General features: G+C 42.6%; 1 protein-coding gene across 6 annotated transcripts in view; it reads right to left on the reverse strand.

Moving 5' to 3' along the window:
- The window catches only part of LOC147029696 (V-type proton ATPase 116 kDa subunit a 1-like), a 504,511-nt gene that overhangs the window by 148,326 nt on the left and 334,500 nt on the right, over positions 1-21,685 (reverse strand). The gene's annotated exons all lie outside the window — the stretch shown is intronic.

Raw genomic sequence — 21,685 nt, forward strand, 5'->3', positions numbered from 1 at the left:
GTTCGTTGGGTTCCTCTTGTTCTTCTCAGTTTCCACGTAATTCTACATGACCCCGATGGGGATCATGTCTGAACTCTGTCCGGATTTCCTGTTTGTCAGGATGCATGCAGCAACAGCTCAATGTACTTTCTTCCTGGTACCACTACATCAATGGGGTCTGATCTCGACTTAATGTCTTGTCGGGTTCAACCAGTTCACTCCAGGGAGGAGCATCTGCTCTTCGCCCATCATGCGGACCAACTCCTATTATTGAGGAGTGGTCCGACTGTATGACCACACATTCTGACTCTTTTGGGTTATGATTTGTGTGTTTGATTGACCATGTACTTCAGGCTGAGGTGCATGTGAATGCCGCCATGGGGTTAAAGTACATTTCCTGAGTTCTGTTTAAATGTTTGATCGTTTTTACCTTTTTTTATTTTATTTTATTTTTTACATAAAAAAGGCATTCTTCATAAGGATGAGGGCCAACAAGCCCCAACCATGCGTCCATGGACGTACCCTCTCTGAGGTAGACTGCTCTATAAAATTGAGAATTGAATTATCTTGCTGGTATTTGCTGCAGTACAACCTTCTGAGAAGTGGGGGGCTGTGGTTCTGATAAGCTCATGCCTAATAGGCGAAGCCTATGCAAATGTTTAGCCAGAAGAGCCTTTTTTAATGAATATATATGGAGTTTATGAATCCGCAGGGCAGTAGGCAAACAAAACTCATTCTTCAGAATCACCACAGAGGTGATGAAAACACAAAATGACAAAACAATTAATCATCGTTTTACATCTTATGTGCTCATTGAATATTGATGTTTTCTTCTTCCAAATTCAGGCATGACAAAAATTGCTTTTTCATGAGAAATTTTATCAATGGATAACAAAATGACAGGTCAAGGAATGGAAGAAAAGTTCAAGGATAACCTTGGGACCTCGATGACCTATTTGTTATAATACTGAGTACAGAACAAGGGCACTAATGGGAAAATAATGTCTTGATTGTCCCTCGAGCTTATGCGAGACTTCCTGGCTGCGGGTTATGTTATTGTAGTCTGTTCATCACACCGGAGAGCCCACGCCCGCTGGGAAAGTTTCCCCCGTATTAAGATTTAGAGATGATGGCCGAGGCAGAATTCTCGTCATGTACTGGATTCAAAATGCAGACGTACAAGTCCGAGCATATCCTGTGCAAGAGCACAAAGGTGTGAAAAGTAATATCCACCACAACCGATTTGCAATATCTCGATTATGAGAAACATCATAAAGATATTATTTCATTGCCATTGCATTTTTGAATGATCTAATCTTACATCTTTCACATTCAGCATTGCGTGTGATATTTATTCAATCGTGATGCTTGCATATTTCTCATGTGACAATGAGTAAAAAAAATATATTTATCACTATTGAGTTTGCTCCTCTTTCATCCAGAAATAGTGGACTCATTTGACTGATTCAGTATCATGTTAACGAATTATCATAAGGCATCGCAGGAAGCAGGAAGGACGTTTGATCACCTGGGGCATGGCTCTGGGATCGAAGTGAGTACTTGTGTCTTATGGGCTGCTTAACTTATAAACCCTACTCATGTAGACGTTCGTTCATTTTGTTCTCTGAGCAAATAATAAATTGATGTGAAGCCATTCTAAGAAGTTGAAAATTGATATAACATCACTTATATCTTATTGGATTATTTGAAATTAAGTGGAATATACCAGAGAATGGAACAAAATATTCTTAATTACTCATATATCAGAAACAGATGCCATTGTGTCATCGGTCCATTGATCATGTGGTGCTTCAAGTTGTTTTCTGATTACGAGTATAATCGAAGGCTTTGTTCCACATTGAAAACAACGAATGGAATAATTTTTTTTAAACATTTTCCAAGATTGTGTATCCTTGTTCTTCCAGAAGATGTAGATCACACCTGTTTCATGAATGGATAACAGAGATCGTGTCTCAATCTATTGGAGGACATTGACCACGTCTTCTTGCTCTACCGCATGATATGCATCATGGATCTTTGGTTTACCAGAGAACATGGATTGCACTCTTCACTTTATGACAGGATGTTGGCCACATCTTCTCACTCGAGCAAAGGACAGGACCATATATTAATGCACTGCTGGGGAACATACATTGCATCTACTCACAATGAAGCCCAATTTGATTCCTGATGGGAAATATTAACTTCTGCACAGCAAGGGCTTGGGCTTCAATCACTGCATGGATGGATCACAGCTTTTTTTCCTTGAAGCCATGTTGGTTTTATATCTTCTAACATACATACAGCTGTGCAATTTGCTATAAACATTATTGTTGGGAAGAACTGTTTTTTTTTTTTTTTGCCATATTTCAATGTTCAGGTCATGTAGTCATGGCAGAGTTTGCTCAATGCACTGTCTAATGCACAACAGAAGCATGCACTGTCGATTTACTGCTGTTAGAATGTCCAGGAACTTCCACATGAAAGTGCTTGTTGAAAATAGCAAAATGTAGCATTGTACCATTTTTAACTACAAATGGATGTAATTGCACTCACCATTACTGGCACTTCACTTGATGCGATCAGTTGTGCTGTAACAATGCAATGGGGTGCAGTGCAGAATATGTGGAAGGAATAGCCTCTTTGTAAGTCTACAGTTCAGCTATCAGTCAAAAGCATTAACGATATTAGTATCAACTCTTGGCTCTCCTTGTATGCTTAACATAAATATTTATTGTACATGATTTTCTCCTCCGCCATGTTTTCACCCCTTTCTGTGTGTTTGTTACTTGCAAAATCTAACATTTTTCAAGTATATTGGTTCGTCGATTTTGTTTTTCTGTCTGTTTGTCTGTCTGTCTGTCTGTCTGTCTGTCGCCTACAGGTCACAATTTTAAACCAATCTTCACGAAACTTCACCACATGGTAGAGTTTGTCATATGGAAGAAGTCTATTGTTTTTGAGGTCAAAACGTCAAAAGGTCAAGATAGGGCAAAGGTCAGCAACTTAGGTGGGATTTCTAAAATCTTCACTTTTCATCCGATTGACTTGAAATTTGAAGAGGATTTATATTTCAGGTTACTGAATTCAACCAACCAATTAATTTTGAGGTCAACATGGACTAAAAGGTCAGCATAGGCCCAATGTCAACAACGAAGGTGGTGTTTCTAAAAACCTAAATTTTCATCCGATTCACTTGAAATTTGAAAAGCATTTATATTTCAGGTCACTGAATTCAACCAACAAATTAATTTGGAGGTCAACTTCATCTAAAAGAACATAGGGCGAATTTCTAAAATTGTCAATTTTCATCCGATTCACACGGAATTTGAAGAGGAGTTGCACATTTTGTCATGGAATTCAACCACCAATTATTTTTGAGGTCAAATTTGTTTTATGGATTTTGCAAGTATTGTGCAGAGCATGATATTTGCAAAATTTCAAAAAAATTTCCACGTCTTCTTGTTTGTTTGTGTGCATGATATCTCAAAAAGTTGTGGAAGGATCCAGATGAAATTTTGTGGACAGGTTCTGTGTGTGACGAGGCCGAATTGTTTAGATTTTGGTGAAGATCCGGATCCAGATCAGACTAAAATATTTTTAAGTGATTCTTCACCATTGAGAGATTGGGCCAAAAGTGAAATAAAACTGAACAGCATGATATTTATCTCCGCCACCGAGGGTGAAGGAGGTTATGTTTTCACCCCTGTCTGTTTGTTACTTGCAAAATCAAAGATTTTTCAAGTATATTGGTCAGTCGATTTTGTTATTCTGTCTGTCTGTTTGTCACCTACAGATCACAATTCTAAACCGATCGTCATGGAGCTTTACCAAGTTGCAGAGGTAGTCTCATCTGAGAAGCCTATTGATTTTGAGGTCAAAAGGTCAAAGGTCAAATTTCTAAAATCATCAATTTTTATCTGAAAAATTGTCAATTTTCATCCAATTGACTTGAAAATTAAACAGCAATTGCACAGAGCATCACTGAATTTGGAATCCAACCATTTTTGAGAATAAAAGGTCAACTCAAGGTGAAACTTCTAAAATCATCAATTTTCAACTGAAAAATAATCAATTTATATCCTATTAACCTGCAGATTGAACAGGATTTGCATAGCCCATCACTAAATTGGGAAAGCAACTATTTTGAGGTCAAAAGGTCAAAGGTCAACTCAAGGTCAAGCTCATAAAATCATCAATTTCAATCTGAAAAATAATCAATTTCCATCCGATTGACCTGGGCTTTGATCAAGATTGTCAATTTTAATCTTAATAAAATGGACAATTTGATGTATCCATGGCAACCCTTGGAGAGGGGGGTGGATTTTGCAAGTATCCTGTTCTGCACAATGTCTTTTTCTTGTTTGTTTGTTTGTCTGTTTGTTTGTGTGCAGGATATCTCAAAAATGTTGTGGACGGATTCGGATGAAACTTGGTGGATGGTTTGGGTGTGTGACAAGTCCGTACGATTTTTGTGAAGATTCGGATCTCGATACGAAAATTTTCGAATTTTTTTAATTGTTTAAGTGATTCTTCACCATTGAGAGATGAGGCCAAAGACAATATATAGCTCAACATCTCAAAAGTTTGTGGACGAATTGTGACAAAATTTGGTGAATGATTTGGATCGGTGACAAGAGCAAGCAGATAATATTTTGGTTCAGGTCTGGATGGAGATCCAGCCGATATCAGTGGGATACAAAATGTAAAATGTTCATCCTGGCAGATGTATGCACTCCACCGAATGCTGTTCTCGTTATTATTGTACTCGACAATAATAATCTACCAATTTGACTGATGCAGGGCAACTATCACTCATCAAATTACAATCTTATTACAATGGAGCAAACGTAGATGGTTATATACGTACATTTGTGACCAAAATGTCTTCTTTTTCTTCAAAAATTCTTTAAACGCCATCATGTTGTTTGTATATATACTGTATATTTATAAAGCTAACCTAAGAAACACATTTGTGACCACTGTATTCGTCAGTGCAATTTTTTTTTGTTACTTTGACTTGATTAATCTCGATCGAGATAGAGATATATCCCTGGTGTTGGCTTAATGGTGAGGGTGGTGGACTTGGAATCCTCGGATCCTGAGTTCAGAACTCACTTTTCCAGTGAGTTTCACTCACTTTTGAATTAATTCCAGGTGGGGTTGACTCTGCCTGTCATCCTTCTGAGGTTGGCAAAATGAATGCCTGCTTGCTGGTATCCTGTGTTGGAGTGGTGACCTGTCCAGGGTTGTGCCCAATAGCGAAGGAGACTACGTCGGCAGCACCAATGCTCTGGACAGAGTATTGTCTGGATGGATTGATGGAGATTGAGATATGGGCAAAAGAAAATATACGGCATAAAAACCTGGCTGGAAGTCCAAGGGAAGTGGTGTTTTTGGGGCACATATGCTCTGTGAGGCTGGCAGTTTGAATTTCCATTCCAGGTTTTGATAAATTTATGCTGACCTTCCCTTTCAGCTCCAATCGATAACTAAAAATCAAATAATTTGTGCTGAGTTCCTTTTAATTCATATTTAAAATAACCCCTCCCCCCTAACTTCCACCCACAATAACTTTCCTGTCTTCATCAATGGGAAGGACAAGGTTTCAAAATGAGGAAGAATAAAAGGCCGAGAAAGCAGAAAAAAAAAAACCCACGAAAGAAAGGCTCGCAAAAGAATCCATTAAACAAAGGGCAAGGAGACTTCAACAAATGTCTAAAAACCAACAACATTTGACAGTAGAATCAAGTGACTTGAGGAGAGAATGCTTTGGGGTAATGTCACAACAAGTACTCAAGCGACGAGCAGCAGAATCAAGTGACCAGACAAGAAGCTGCTGAACAGCCCTCAAGAAAGAGCTCATGTTTGGCTAATATGGCACAACAGCACAGACAAAAGCGAGCCAAGATTGCTCTCCACTGCCACAGAAGCAAAGTTATGTCTACAATGTGTGACGGTCAGCATGATGCAGGAAAATTCAAAAATAATATTTCCATGCATTGCACAGCATACAGATGGGAGAAAGAGCCAAAATCAATGTGATGTAGTCAAGGTAAAGTTGTTCTGGAATCCTTACCTGCACCTCCACCAAGAATAAACCGATATTCTGACATTGTACAAGCAGGAAAGAGTTTCCTCCAAAACCTCAGGGAATACAACAATAACCTATCCCTGGCCTCTATCGGCTGCAAAGAGATCACATATTCTGGATTTAACCCCACATTCAAGGTGCAGGGGAAGCTCTGCCAAAAGATTGGATCGCTCTTGCCAAGCACCGGTGGAAGTCTTCCAAAGTTTGCCCAAATCTATTTTTATGACTGATAATGAGCTTCAGAACCACATGCAACATGCTCAGCTTGAACCAGTCATTGTCCAAGATTTTCAAGAGGAACTGCACAATCATAACTGCTTGATCAGGAGCTTCAAGGCTGCAATTAAATTAAACACACCAAAGGACTTGCAAGTGGTGCTTCATGACAACAAAAAACCTTCACCAAAAGATGCACATTTCCACAACTGCAGCTTTCCCCAAGCCTCAGAGGGAGCAGCAATCATTCCTGGAACAAAAGTATGGACCTTGATGTTGTCCTACACGCAGGGATGGAGCACTGCAAAGAATCAACCAAGTCCAAAGATCTTACGATCCTTTGCATTCCATATTGCTTTTTCCATATTGCACAGATGGATGGCAAATTGTGTTGAAAAAGAAGATGGCAGATCATTGACTGCAACAGACTCCTATTTCTATCACCTTCAAGACAGGCAGAATGACCCAAACAACACAATCATGAGGAGCAGGTGACTGATACAACAGTATGCTGTTGATGATCAGGCCAAGATTGAGCAAAGCTGTTTGAACTGGGGAAAAAACAACCAGGGCACCATCCAAGCAGTAAAGTACCAAGGTCGATATGATGCAGTGGCATAAAGTGATGGAGTAAATGCTGGCAGAAAGGTCTTCCTACCTCCAACAATCTATGGTTCACCAAGGTTCCACAATGACGTTTTCCAAAACAGCATGACCGTTGTCTGTCATATGTGTAAACCAGACTATGTCATCACTTTCACTACCAACCTCAAGTGGAAAGAGATCAAAGAAGCCCTTTTGAAGGGGATGAGTCTCAAGATAGACCGGACATATGTGCGTGGGTCTTCAAGTTGAAACATGACAGCTTGATGGAAGATCTGCTCAAGAACCAGGTGCTTGGCAAAGTGAAGGCACACACAGCAACAACTTGAGTGGCAAAAACGAGGACTAACCCAAGCTCACATACTGCTCATTATGGATGCTGATGACAAGCTGATACAGATTCCGCTTATGGGTTTGGAGCACTGGCAGGTCTCCTTCAGGGCTCTCTGCTGACGATCTGAAAGTTAAGTTTCCGGTCCTTATCTGTCCCGTTTTAACTGTTTATTTTCTCACCTGCATGTTACTGTGTGTTCATAGTTCGGTTTTGTTTCAAAAATCGTGCTATTTTGTGAGTTTTCGTCGACCTTGTCTTACCGAGTGCTTGAGGCCGACCCATCGTTCCGCTCAGTGTACGATTGTGTATATTTGTATTTTCTCCCCCATTACCTTCAATTGAAATCTTCGCCACTTTCCCAACATCCCCCATTCCTCCCAACTAAACACTATTTTTGTCTTGAATCAAAAAAAATAAAATAAAACTACCTTTCTCCTTGCACACTCACAAGTATCGATTCTTCTTCTTCTTCTTCTTCTTCTTCTTCTTCTTCTTCTTCTTCTTCTTCTTCTTCTTCTTCTTCTTCTTCTTCTTCTTCTGCATACTCCTCTTCTTCTTCCTCCTGCCGGCACACTATCTTTATTCTACTGAGCTGACCCTCTCTCGCCATTACTTTCACAATTTTTTCCGATCGACAACCTTCCATTCCCAAATCTTATCTGTTCTTCAAAAATACATCAAAAATAATAATCTTCCTTGTATCCTTCATATCTCGACACTTCCTGAAACCACGTGTCTCTCTCTACTCTTCCTGCTACTTTTCATCGACCCAGCAGCTTCACACTGCGTTTACCGTGCAAATTCACCACACACTTCCACGATTTTACGTAAACCTTCCCTTTTCCAAATGTTATGCAATCCTTATTTTTTATTTTTATTTTTTAATTCACTTTTTACGATGCACCTCCCATAGCCAAGTGCTTCTCCCGTACCGACGTGATCTGTTTAGACCCCCTGCATTTATCGATCCAATTTCACCATTAATGTCACAATTTTTCTACAACACTTCCATGACCAAATCTGATGAAAACTCTCTCAAACAGCAATAATAATAATAATAATAAAAACGATCTCTTATAATGCTTCATCTTCCTCTTTCACACGTGTGGTCCTCTTTACTGTATCATAATGCACTACTCTTCTACGATTTAAACAGACTGCTCTCAATTCGACCTTTCCTTCATACCTTGCTGAAAAAATCCAACTGTTACAGCGTTTCTTCTCTCGATTCCCTAAATTCGCCTTTATTGCATCCATCACGAAACGTATTTAATCGCATCTCTGAATTAAAACGTTTAAAACCCGCAGTTTGCGATGAATGTTCGCTTTCCATCAACCATTCTTTTTTTCAATTTCAGTGCCAACTCACCCCTCTCACCCCTCACTCTCAAAGCAACCATCTCACTCTTCTCCCTCCAAGCCTCCCTCTCACCTCTCTCAAAAACTCCCCCCTCACCTTTCTTCCACCATTTACCCCTCTCACTCATCCTTCTCAAAGTTGCCCCCCCCTCTCATCCACAAAGCTGCCTCCTTCCACTGCCCTCTCACCTCCATATCTTCACTCCACCTCCTCAAATCCTCAACTGCCTTCTTCCCCCTCTCTTGTCCCCCTCTCCCCCAGCACCACATAGCCTTTTCTCCTCATCCGGCCGCCCCTCCCCTTGATATTCTGCAATCCCCCACACTCTTTCAACAACCCTCCTTACCCCCCCTCATCCGTTGTCCTACCCTCCCCCTCCCCTCCCACCCCCTGCACCCAAAGCCTCCTCCCCTCCCTCTTCATTAAGAGTGTGGACCTCAAATATCTGGGGCCTTCGCTCAAACCTTTCAGATCTTTCCATACAGGTTGCCACTGACAAACCAGACATAATCTGCCTAACAGAAACTTTCCTCCCCCAAGACGTGTCTGACTCCCAAGTATCTCTCTCTGGTTACTCCCTTCTCCGGTATGACAGACGTGAGCCTCGTCCTGGTGGAGGAGTTGCTCTCTTCATCAAATACTCTATTCCTCACTCTCGATGCACTGCCCTCACTCCCCCACATCCCCAGGAATACCTCTGGCTACGGCTTCCCCTCCACTCCCACCTCATGTTTATATGTGTACTGTACCGTCCACCTAACAGTGATGACTCCATCTACACCTCACTATCCAAAAACATGGACCAACTTCTGTCTTCTCATCCAAACTCTCTCTTCCTCATATGTGGCGACTTCAATTGTCATCATCCCAGCTGGCGAGGTGTGGGTACCTCTCTAACCTGTCATGGCACTTCAGAAAAAGCTTTCTGCGACTCATTGGGACTGACTTAATCGGTCAACTTCCCGACCCCGATCTCAACCAATGGTACTCCATCTCTTCTGGATCTGATTTTGACAAATTTCACTGACAATATCTGCTGCTCTTCCTCCGCTCCAATCGGTTCTTCTGACCACGTCCTTGTCAAAGTGGACATCTCTCTGGCTATTATCAGAGAACCACCTCACCGCCATCGAATCTGGCATTTCACTCAAGCCGACTGACAGGGTCTCCAAGCAGCCATCAAACTTTTCGACTGGTCTCCTATCGTTATTTCTCCAACATCAACTCATCCTGGAAATTCTTTCAAAGATATTTGCTCTCCCTCATGCACAGATTTATCCCCTCTCGTCGTGAGTTGTCCTACCCTTCCTCCCGCCCTTGGTTCACTGAAGCTTGTGGTGAGGCAGTTGTCCTGAAACAACTTGCATTTGCCTCATGGAAAGCACACCCAACTGAGGGTAATCTCAGTTCCTTCCAGAAAGCTCAGAACAAGTGTGTATCTACCCTCAGGAGAGTCAGAAAACAACATCTTTCTCAGCTCAAGTCTGAACTTTCAAACCTCTCTCCCTCCTCCAAATCCTGGTGGCATCGAATCAAATTTGTTTCTGGTGTATGTTCCCCTTCCATCCCCTCCTTTACCTCAAATGGCCGCACTGCTGATACGACACATGAAAATGCTGAATGCCTAAACTCGGTATTTGCAGCTAAATCTTGTGTCCAAAACCCATCGCTTTCTCTGTCCACCTTTCCCAGTCACACCCGACTGTCCCTGGACTCTGTGTCCTTTTCTCCTGACAAGGTGGAGAGCTTGCTGTCAAACCTCGACTCAGATTCTGCAACCGGTCCAGACGGCATCAGCCCAAGTGTCCTAAAAACCTGCTCTTCTGCTCTTGCTCACCCTATCTCTGTTCTATTCACCCTCTCATTTGCTCAAGGTCCTCTGCCTTCTGCTTGGAAATCAGCAAACATTACTGCCCTGCACAAAAAAGGTGCAAAAACAGATCCCTGCAACTACAGACCAATCACCCTTCTCCCAATCATCAGCAAGGTTATGGAATCCATCATCACTTCAGAAATTAAATCCTTCCTCTTCTCCAATGGCTTGATTTCCAATTATCAATTTGGTTTCAGACCAGGTTAGTCTACCCTGGATATGCTGCTTCTGCTCTCCCAACAATGGATGGAGGTCCTCAATGCCAGACATGAAATCCGAGCCATATCCCTGGACATATCAGGTGCTTTTGACACGGTCTGGCACCCTGCCCTGCTCACCAAGGTCTCTTCCGATGGAATCCAAGGCCATCTCCCCTCACGGCTCGCAGACTTCCTCCCCTGTCGCAGTCACCGTGTGGACCTAAATGGAGTTCTTTCATCCCCTCTTCCTGTCCAGGCTGGAGTTCCTCAAGGTAGCGTTCTGGGCCCTGTTCTTTTTCTGGTTTTCATCAATGATCTCTCTGACTCTCTGGAAAATCCTCTATATCTCTTTGCTGATGACTCCACCCTCTGCCGTATCATTGGTCATCCATCAGACCGGCAAGCAGCAGCTTCTTCGCTCACTGAAGATCTGGATAAAATCACAAACTGGTTCAACACGTGGAACATGTCTTTCAATCCGGACAAATCTCACACTCTCACGATGTCTCTCTGAAAGGACCGTTTAGAAACCTCCCCCATCCACTTTCTCAACAATCCTCTGGAAGAAGTCCTTTCTTTCAAGCTTCTGGGTCTCACTATCGGCCATGACCTTTCCTAGGAAAGCCACATTTGAAACCTCGCCTCCAAAGCCAGTCGCTGACGAGGAATCCTCCACGTTACAAAGTCCTTCCTTGGCCCACCTGAGATCCTGACCACTTACAAAGCTTTCGTCCGCAGCTTGATGGAGTACTGCTCTCCCCTCTGGGCTGGTGCTCCTGCCTCCAGGAGTGGTACTCTTTATCGCTCTGGGCTTTCTCGGCTTCAAGCTGTGGAAACCAAGGTATTTCGGATCATTGGCATATCCCGCAATGAGGCTGAGCCTTTCGGCCTCTCACTCTCTCACCGCAGGCCGGTCGGTGGTCTTTCTGTCTTCTACCATCTCCTCTCCAGCCTCGCCCCCCCGCTCTCTCTGTGATTTGTCCCCACCACATTTCCACAGGGCGCTCAAGGTCCGCCCACAACCTTCTGGTAAAACTACCAAAATCACGAATCACTGCTCACCTTCACGCTTTCATTCCTCTTTTTCCCGGCCTTTGGAATAAACTCCCTCACTCTATTCAATCCCATTCTTCCCTCCAGGCCTTCAAAACAGCTGTTCACCACCACCTCTCGTCATCCCCCATCCAAATCGTCGATCTTTTCAAGCCCTGATAATCCACCCAAGCCCACCTCCTTCAAATTCCCTGCTTTCCTTCCTGAAAGTCCCTGTAATGTCCATCTTCTATTCCCCATGTTCCCCACCCCATCCCTCTCCCTTCCACAGATCTCCTAATGTCTCTGTTCCCCACTGTTTTGTTCCTCCCACTCCCGCCCCTCTTGTCTCATGTCACCCTTGCTGTGCGTTGTGTGTTCGCTCTCACACGAGCCTCGACAAGGTGCACAAAAAAAAGCCAAGAACACCAGTGGATATTGACCACGTGGTTTGTTGTGAGATCCCCGACAAGGAAAATAACCCAAAGTTGCATGACATCATCACATCCAACAACATTCATGGTCCATATGGTTCCAACAATCTGCATTCTCTTTGCATGGAAGGCCAAGGGCAGAAACGCCACTATTCCAAGGACTATCCCAAGCCATTCAGAAATACAACTGTGGGAGAGAATTCCTTTCCAGAATACAGGAGGCTCTCTTCAGAAAATGGAGGATTGATTGATATGCTAAAAAAAAAAAAAAGGGACAAGCACATTTCATTGTGGACAACAGGTGGATGGCTCCCTTCAACTCCTTTCTCTCCCTTCAACATGAATCGCACATTACCTGTGAGGTTTTGCACAGCATACAGGCCGTAAAGTATGTGTATAAATACATAGGCAAGGGCAGTGATCAAATCACCTTCACAGTTAGAGATGAGGCCAGAAACGATGTGTAGGTCAGGGATGAAATTGAGTCCTTTGTGAATGCTCGCTACATCTCAGCAAGTGAAGCTTTCTGGTGAATGTATGGGTTTCCACTTCATTCAAGAAAGCCTGCGGTGGAAAAGCTGCCCTGCCAACTCCCTGGTGATCAAATGGTCTTGTGTGCAGCAGGTGAAGAGCAAAATGTGGATGGAAGTGGTGAATCAGTCACAAAACTGATGGACTATTTTCGAGTCAACCAAGGGTAATCCAGAGGCAAGAAACGCCCTGCACCCTGACATGCCGAAGTACTTCACCCGGAACTCTGGCCAGAAAAAGTGGCAGAGGAGAAAGCAGTGACTCTTGGATGATGATAACCAATTCACATCAGAATCATTGGGCCACACAATCTCTCTCAACAGACATCAATCAGAACTGTACTACCTTTAAACGCATCAAGATCACAAGGCAGGGGCCACTTCATACACAGATCTGCAAATGATTGATGTGGAAAAATGCTCTTCTTTCCAAGAAGCCTGCCGAAAGCTTGGACTGTTGGAGGACGACAATGAAAAAGACGGAGCCTTTGATGCTCTTGCATTTTGGGAAAAGTGGAAGAATAAGCTGGGGGTAAGACTTCATGCACCAGAACCAAAAGGCCAACATGTCTGAGGAAACACTTCATATGGTCTTGTTAAAGATCCAAGAATGACTTGAACACGATGGTTTGGACATTCATGCCAATTTTGGATTGCCAAGCCCAGATCCAAACATTGTTGCATTGGCCCAGGTTCCAAATATTCTTAGACAAGAAACAGAGATTGATTTTGTCCGGTTGGAAGCAGAAGTCCCACAAAAATAGGGGTAATACCCCTCGGTACTCACCTGGTAGAATAACGATACTGAAGAGGAAGTCAACATGTGATGGAATCAGCAAAATGTACCAATGAACCAATGTTATAGCAAGCAAATACCTATTTTGGGGGGCAACCCCCCCACCCCCAATCACCGTAAATCCGCTTCAACCCTTATTTTTTTTTAAAAATAGTGTGAACAAACTTTGGTACATCACAGGTGATGAAGGTTGTGGTCAAGTTTCATTGGAATTGTGTGTCGGTTCAGAGAAGAAAGCAAACACCTATTTTGGGGGGTAACCCCCCCCCCATACACCCCCTTCGACCCCAATTTCTGTTAATGTTGTGAACAAACTTTCGTACATCATGGGTGATGAAGGTTGTGGTAAAATTTCATTAAAATCGTGTATGTAGTTTCAGAGAAGTTCCAAGTATTTGTGGACGGACAGATGAATGGACGGACTGACGATGTGCCATCCCATAAACTCCGCGGAACTACGTCCCAGGTGAGCTAAAAACGATCCACCCTAAATGCTGAGCAGTGGATGGTCTTTGAAAAGGTCTCGACTTCAGTCAACGAAAAGCAACGCAAAATTTTCTGTCTGAATGCCAGCTGAGGCACTGGCAAGACGTACACCATAAATATCTTGCTGGATCACTTGAGAGCCAAGAAAATGATTGCACGAGCCACATCCATGTCAGAAATAGCTGCAATCTTGCTGAAAAATGGCAAGACATTGTATTCAAGGTGAAAAATCCTTCTTGCTCTGAAAGAAGAATCTACTTGCAGCTTTTCAAAGCAAGATGCAACTGGCAAGCTGCTCCAGTAAACAGATCGCTTGGTGATTGATGAAGTCACAATGGGCCACCGGCACATTTTTGAATTCCAGGATCGATCACATCAAGACATTCACAGCAGCAACAAATTTTTTTGGAGGAATGACAGAGCTGCTGTCTGGTGACTGAAAACAGATTCTTCCTGTCGTCAGGTATGGTTGAAGACCTCAGATTGTTGAAGCCAATTTGAAAAAAGTCACACATTTGGGATCACGTTGATACGCTGCGTTTGAAGACAAATGTGAGGGTAGCAGCAGCAGGAACAGCTGAAGAATCTCAACTTGCTGACTTTCTTCTCCAACTTGGCAATGGCAACATCACAACTGAAGAGGACCTCAGACAGTACAAGATCAAAGTGACAGATGACATTTGCCTCAAATCAAACAAGCTCTCTGATCTATGCGAATTTGTATTTTAGAACATGGACCAAAACTACACTAAACTATCTTGGCTTGCCAGCAGGGCCATCATTTCTCCAACTAACAAGGCAGTCCAAGGGGTTAACAATAACATGATGGCAACATTTCTGGGTGAAGAAAGAGTCCACAAGAGCTGTGACAGTGTAGACAATGAGACGAACGACCCAATATAATTTATTAATCAGTTAAACCCATCCGGATTCCAACCACATGTTCGAAAACCAAAGGTGGGATGATCTATTATGCTGCAACAAAATCTTGATCCACACAATGGATACACAAATGGAAGAAGATATCTGGTGACACAGCTTCAAAACCACATCATTGAGGCGCTTAATGCTACTGGGAGCAATTCTAAAACGCTTTTCATTCCAAGGATTCCACACATCTCTCAAGAAAACGAGTTTCCATTTGAGATGAGAAGGAAACAGTTTCCAGTCAAAGGAGCTTTCGGAATGTCTGCGAACAAAAGTCAAGTTCAGACGGTCACCAAGATGAGACTGACTGCACCGACCAAATAATTTGTTTTCTCATGGTCAGCTGTGTTGCATTATCAAGAGTTGGGAAGAAATAAAACAACAAAGTTTTGGCCCACAATGCTCAGACCCAAGAAAAGGAAGGCACCTTCACAGACAATTGTGTGTACAAAGAAGTAGTGCAGTGAATGTAACAAAATGATCCATATAAATTTCTCAAAATTATGACATATAATATGGAATATGTTATGTAGTGATGAATCAAAAAACTTTTGAAATATGATAAACATTTTGAAGCATTTTTTTTTTTTGGTATACATTGTCAAGGTTCGCATAAGAGCGAACACACAGAGCATACAACAAAGGGAGCAGGAGACAAGAGGAGTGGGAGAGGGACGCACAAAACAGTAGGGAGCAGAGACAGGAGATATGTGGAAGGGAGAGGGATGGGGTGGGATACATGGGGTAAACACAAGGTGGTACAAGAGGGACTTTCAGGAAGGAAAACCGGGAAGTTGAAGGAGGTGGGTTTTGGGTGTGTGGTGATTATTCCTTTCAGTATGCTGGTTGTGATGATGATGGTTAAACCAGAACAAAAGAAATCTCACTCACATTTAAAATGCAATGACGTGTTGTAAATGAAGTCCGGCTGATGATTACTCCATCATAGTCTCCATAGCGGTTGGTGAAGAAGGAAGGATTTGTTGGTGTTGAGCCGCTGCAGCTTTAAAATGGCGTCGAAGATGGCAAGCAGGAGAGACTCATTCGTTGGCGTCGTCGTTGTTTAGCCAAACAAAAGGAATCCACTTCGCTTAATAGTCTTGGTAATGTTGAACAACAATCACGATTAAATATTGATGTGTTGAGCGACTCATGAATAAGGATGAGAAAAGGCTTGCAAGTAAAGGCGCATGAGCTTCTAACATGTTGTGATGATGAGCTCTCGTTTGTACTGGCCTTCCAGGAACCCGTGCGTTTATTGGCTCTCTGGAAGGATGCAACTGATTGGCTGTGAGAGTTCACATGTTTGCTTCATTACAAATATTCACAAAAAAAAAATACAAAATTAATGAGTAGAGAAAAATTAATGAGTCACTCGCTCCCGCCAAGATTGATGATCAAAGAGAGATGATCGATAATGATGTAGACGTTGACATTAGCCCTAATTTATTACTTGCACAAATCTCTTAGGCCAATGGACATGTCTACCAGAATGAGGTTTCCTCACGTCTGATGTAGTTGTTGGTGGCAAAAGGGCTGATGTAGATGTCGATGGGGCTGAACTCTGTATTTTTGTGCTTGGGCGTACAGGAACAGCGGGAGTCGATGTAGCTGGAGTTTTTTCTGCTATAGCAGTAGGATGAGATGCATCAGACTCTTTATCTGTGAAAGCAGCCTGGAGTCTGTCCAAACTGAGAGTTTCAGATTTCCCATTAAAATCATGGATGAAGGAGGACTTGTCCTTCCTGGTAATGAATGACTTGGAAGGGGCCCCGGTAAGGAGATTGCAGAGAAACTCTAACAGTGTCATCACATACAAAAACATGGGTACAAAACAAAAGATCTTTGGGCAGAGGCATGGAACTCCATTGAGCTCTTGTGGGGATGTAATGCAACTTCACTCATTGTCCTTCGCAGACTGTCCACATAATTGCTCGGGTGCAAATCGGTGTGAATGTTCGTCAGGGCAACAAATTGCCCAGGAAGGTGAAGTGTTGATCTAAAAACCAACTTAGCTGCGCTACAACCGAGATCAGCTTTAATGTGGTACGAATGCCCAAAAGCACTACTGGTAGGTTTTCCATCCAGCGATGTGGGTCTGCTTGTGCTCTGAGTGAGAACTTCAGCTGTCGTTGGAACCGTTCGACAAGCCCGCTTGTAGCGGGGTGGTAAGTAGTAGTTCTGGTGCGTTTACTTACAAGTAACTCGGTTAGCGTTTTGAAAAGTGTGGACTCAAACTGTCGTCCCGTATCAGTGGTGATAATAGATGGGGCACCAATCACTGCAACCCATCTGGAAACGAAAGCTTTAGCTATGGTATCTGCCAATATGTCTGGTATTGGAATAGCTTCTGGTCACCTGGTAAAACAGTCAACACACGTGAGCAGATATGTGTTACCGCCAGATGGTGGAAAAGGACCGACTAAAGCAATGTGCACATAATCAAAACGGAAATGAGGAGATGAAAATGTGCCTAATTGTGTTACAGTGTGACGATGTATTTTCACTCGTTGACACTGTAAACAGGCTCTGGACCAATTTCTCACATCGCCGTTCATGGCACACCAGACAAAACATTGAGTCACATGGTGCTGCGTTGCCCTGGTACCAGGGTGAGATAGATTGTGCAGAGCATGAAATACGGCCTGCCTGAACTCAACAAGAACATATGGATGAGAAGTCCCAGTGGATAAGTCACAAATAATCGTGCCTTCAGAGATAGGGAGAGGTACCTCACTGAACTTGAGTGATGTGGTCCTGGATTTGAGATGCTGAAGTTCCTCGTCTCCCTGCTGTGCCTTGGCCAGCCTGTTCAAATCGATGGAGGTGGTTGTGTGTGTCGATGGTGTTCATATTGAACCGTGAGAGAGCATCAGCTACAGTATTCTCCTTACCACTCACATGACATATATCGGTGGTGAATTTAGAAACATAGTCAAGGTGTCGGACCTCTCTTTGTGAATAGCGATCAGGTTATGCCTGGAAAGCATGCGTTAATGGCTTGTGGTCAGTGTAAACACAAAACTGCCGACCCTCAAGTGCGTGACGAAAATTGCGGACTGTGAGATAAGCCACCAGCAACTCACAACTGAAGGTGCTGTACCTTGTCTCTGCTGGCTGCAACCTTTTGGGAAAGAATGGAATGGGCTTCCACTTCCTTTCCACATGCTGTTGGAATACTCCATCAACTGCCACATCTGACACATCCACCATGATACATAGTGCTGCATCTGACTTAGGATGGGCAAGAATTGTGGCCTCTGCTAGCGAAGACTTCACTGCAGTAAAAGCAGCAGCACATTCGTCAGACCAAACCAGAAGTCTTTTTAGTTCTTTCCCATGTTGTGGTCATTTCGTGGATGAAGGGTGTCTGCGCAGTTTGGGATGAATGTCCTGTAGAAATTCACCATGCCAAGAAACTCCCGTAGCTTTCACACTGATGTTGGCTGCAAATAATCCTGGATCGCCTTGACCTTGTCAACAAGAGGATGAATGTCATGCTTGTCAATCAAGTGCCCCAAGAACTGTAAAGAGGACACCCCAAACTGACATTTGGCAGGATTTATGATGACGCCATACTGCGATAAGCGAGTGAATATGAGCTGCGAATGCCGTTCATGCTCCTTGAACATCTTGCTGGCTATGACCAGATCATCAATGTAGACATAACTGAAAGGCAAACCCCGGACGACCTCATCGATGAAGCACTGAAAAGTTTGTGCTGCATTGCGTAACCCAAAGGGCATGCGCACAAACTTGAAAAGGCCAAAAGGAGTGGTAATGGCTGTCTTGTCTACATCAGTCGGCTTGACTAGAATCTGATGATATTCTCTCACCAAGACAAGCTTGGAAAAAAAAAACTTACTTTCCCCGGAGTCGAGATGTAAATTCTTGCAGGTGTAGTACAGGGAAACAGTCTGGTACTGTGCTTCTGTACAATGCGCAGTAGTCAGCACAGGGCCTCCAATCGCCAGACGTCTTCTTCTGAACCATCTGTGTTAAGGTGAGGACCAGTTGCTGCTTGAAGGTTGAATGATACCCAACTCAAGTATATGGTGAAAATAAATCCACTTCACTCAATAGTCTTGGTAATGTCGAACAAAAATCACTATTGAATTGTGACGTGTTGAGTGACTCATGAATAAGGATGAGAAAAGGCTTGCAAGTAAAGGCGCGTGAGCTCCAACATTTTGTGACAACAAGCTCTCGTTTGTACTGGCCTGTCATCATCCCGTGCATTCATTGACTCTCTGGAAGGATACAACTGGATTGGCTACTACAGTTCACGTTTGCATTATTACAAATATTTGCAAAATAAAAAATAATAATAATGAAATAATGAGTACATTAAATTAATGAGTCACGACATGTGTATTAACGGGGGTAGAAAAGATCATGGTTTTTGATGAGGAAGATATGAGATGATGGTGAACAGCTGTTTTGAAGACCTGGAGGGAAGAGTGGAATTGAAGGGAGTGTGGGAGTTTGTTCCAGAGATGGGGAAAAAAAAGAGGAATGAAAGCGCACTGTGGAAATATTCAGAGGATAGACAAAGTGGGTGGGGAGGCCAGAGAGGAGTCAGAAGAAGATGGAAAGACCACCCACCTGCCTGCATTGAGAAAGTGAGAGACCCAAAGACTCAGCTTCATCGCGAGAGGTACCAATGATAATAAAGGCCTTGGTTTCCACTGCCTGAATCCGAGCTAGGTGTGAGGCAGGAGCACCAGCCCAAAGGGTAGAGCAGTACTCCATCAGGCTGGGATGAAGTCGTTTTCCAAGAATGTGCCGCAGCACATTGCCCACCTAGGGTGGGTCTACAATCCTAGATGAACACGGTGCACCTGTTCTTTGCGGCTGGCAGTTACACTTTCCCATCCAACACTAACTTTAGCATACTTAGGGTGAGCAAACTGAAATGCAATGTCACTTTATAAATTAGTGTTTAGTTCCTTTTTATCATACTACTAGGCGACCCATGAACCCGTTGGGTTCCCGTTGTGACAGCGGTTGATAAAAAAACCATTTCAAAAAAACAAAACAAAATGAAGATAGCTCCAGCAAACTATACCGTTGAGGTTGTTTGCATTGATCGAATAATCCCGAAGAGTACTTGACTGAATTGGGAATTGATTTTTTAGTAATTTTTTTCGTTGCTCGATTTGAACGAAACTTGAGACTGCACACAGCAGGAAAATGGTGAGTAAATTGCGCTGAAAAGTTTTGCGCTATCGTGTCCTGTTTTGGCTGTATTTTTAGAACATACATACATACGTACAAGATGAGAGTTTTAGTAATATATATATATATATATATATATATATATATATATATATATATATATATATATATATATATATATATAATGGAGCTAACGTATGTGACGATGTGGCTACATGGACTGTATGTGCCAAAAACGTCTTCTTCATCTTTATTGTTTCTTTATCATATACCACCATGTTGTTTCTATAAGCCTCAGTAAAGAAACACATTCATGACGTGCCTGCATTCATCAGTGGTCACTTTGACTTGCTTAATCGAGATATGTGAAAAGGAAACATATGAAGTAAAAACCAGGCCAGACGTCCAAGAAAATCAGTGTATTCGAGGCATATCTGCTCTGTATGGCTGGCAGTTCGACTTTCACGCCCAGCGTTTGATGTTGTGTTGTCTTTGCATCCAGCTCTAACTGATGACTTAAAATAAATATAAATTTGTGCTCAGTTCCTTTGTATTTATACGTGATGGGTTCCAACTTCTGAATTACAGAATATATTTAGTCAGATCACAAAAGTATATTTGGCCGACCTACCCCGAGCATCATCCACAAATGACATGCATATGTACACCATCATGTGTTATCTCTGTTTCAAGTACGAGTAAAATCGGTCTGTACGTGTCCGAGATATGGTTGCGGACGCACACACGCACGCATGGACATGAAAATCGAGACCGAATCCATAAGCCCCCGTTTTGGACGAAGTCCAACGGGGGCTTATAACATGTAAACATTCATTTGCTGATTTAAAGGTCCGTCGGGAAGGGTTTTCATAATTATTGCTTTACACTTTTCTGAATAATATAAAGAAAACTCACAATACTTACTCAGCATTAGCCACGAAAGAAAAATATTTCAAGGGGACAAAAATATCCAAGGAACAAACTTTATAATGGGTGTATGTCTGAAAAAAGTTCGTTTTTGAATTAAGAATGGCATAACCAAGGAAAGAGTATCAAAACCAGGGATGATTGTATGTTGAGATGAAAAACAATTACAATGATCACCAACACAATTTTCAATGCTGGAAGGATCAAGATGCAAGTCAAACTTTTAAAATATAGCATGTTGAAATTGGATAAATCAACATCGTCATAATCATCATCAATGTTTCGTACTCCATATAAAGTGTTAGTTCAGCTGAAGCGAGTTCTTCGTTCGGGTTAGAATTCCTGGACAGATCACCACTTCGATGCAGGATACTTAACTGAGGGTTCAATAATTTGCAACTTGTTAAAGGTGCAAGAAAAACATCACCGACTCTTCACAAAGGATGCCACAATATCTTTAACATTCAACTAACACGAACAGACGGGACGCTCGGTGTAACGTCCATCTGAGGGACAACACAAACATTGATGTACCTCCCTGCTTGCAAAACACCAGGATGCCAGTTAAAGCTGGATCGAGATTCAAACCCAGACTGCTTAGAGGTGAGTGTGGATACCTCTCGGCTATCCTGGCAACCTAAAATCTAATGTGACACAACCTCCATTTCATTATCTTTTCTGAATTTTTGTCGCCAGTTAATAAAGAGGAATTCTGG

Source organism: Eptatretus burgeri, chromosome 3 (assembly GCF_056783735.1).
Source record: "Eptatretus burgeri isolate ZD-2024b chromosome 3, Ebu_testis_v1, whole genome shotgun sequence".
In the NCBI taxonomy this organism is placed as follows: Eukaryota; Metazoa; Chordata; class Myxini; order Myxiniformes; family Myxinidae; genus Eptatretus; species Eptatretus burgeri.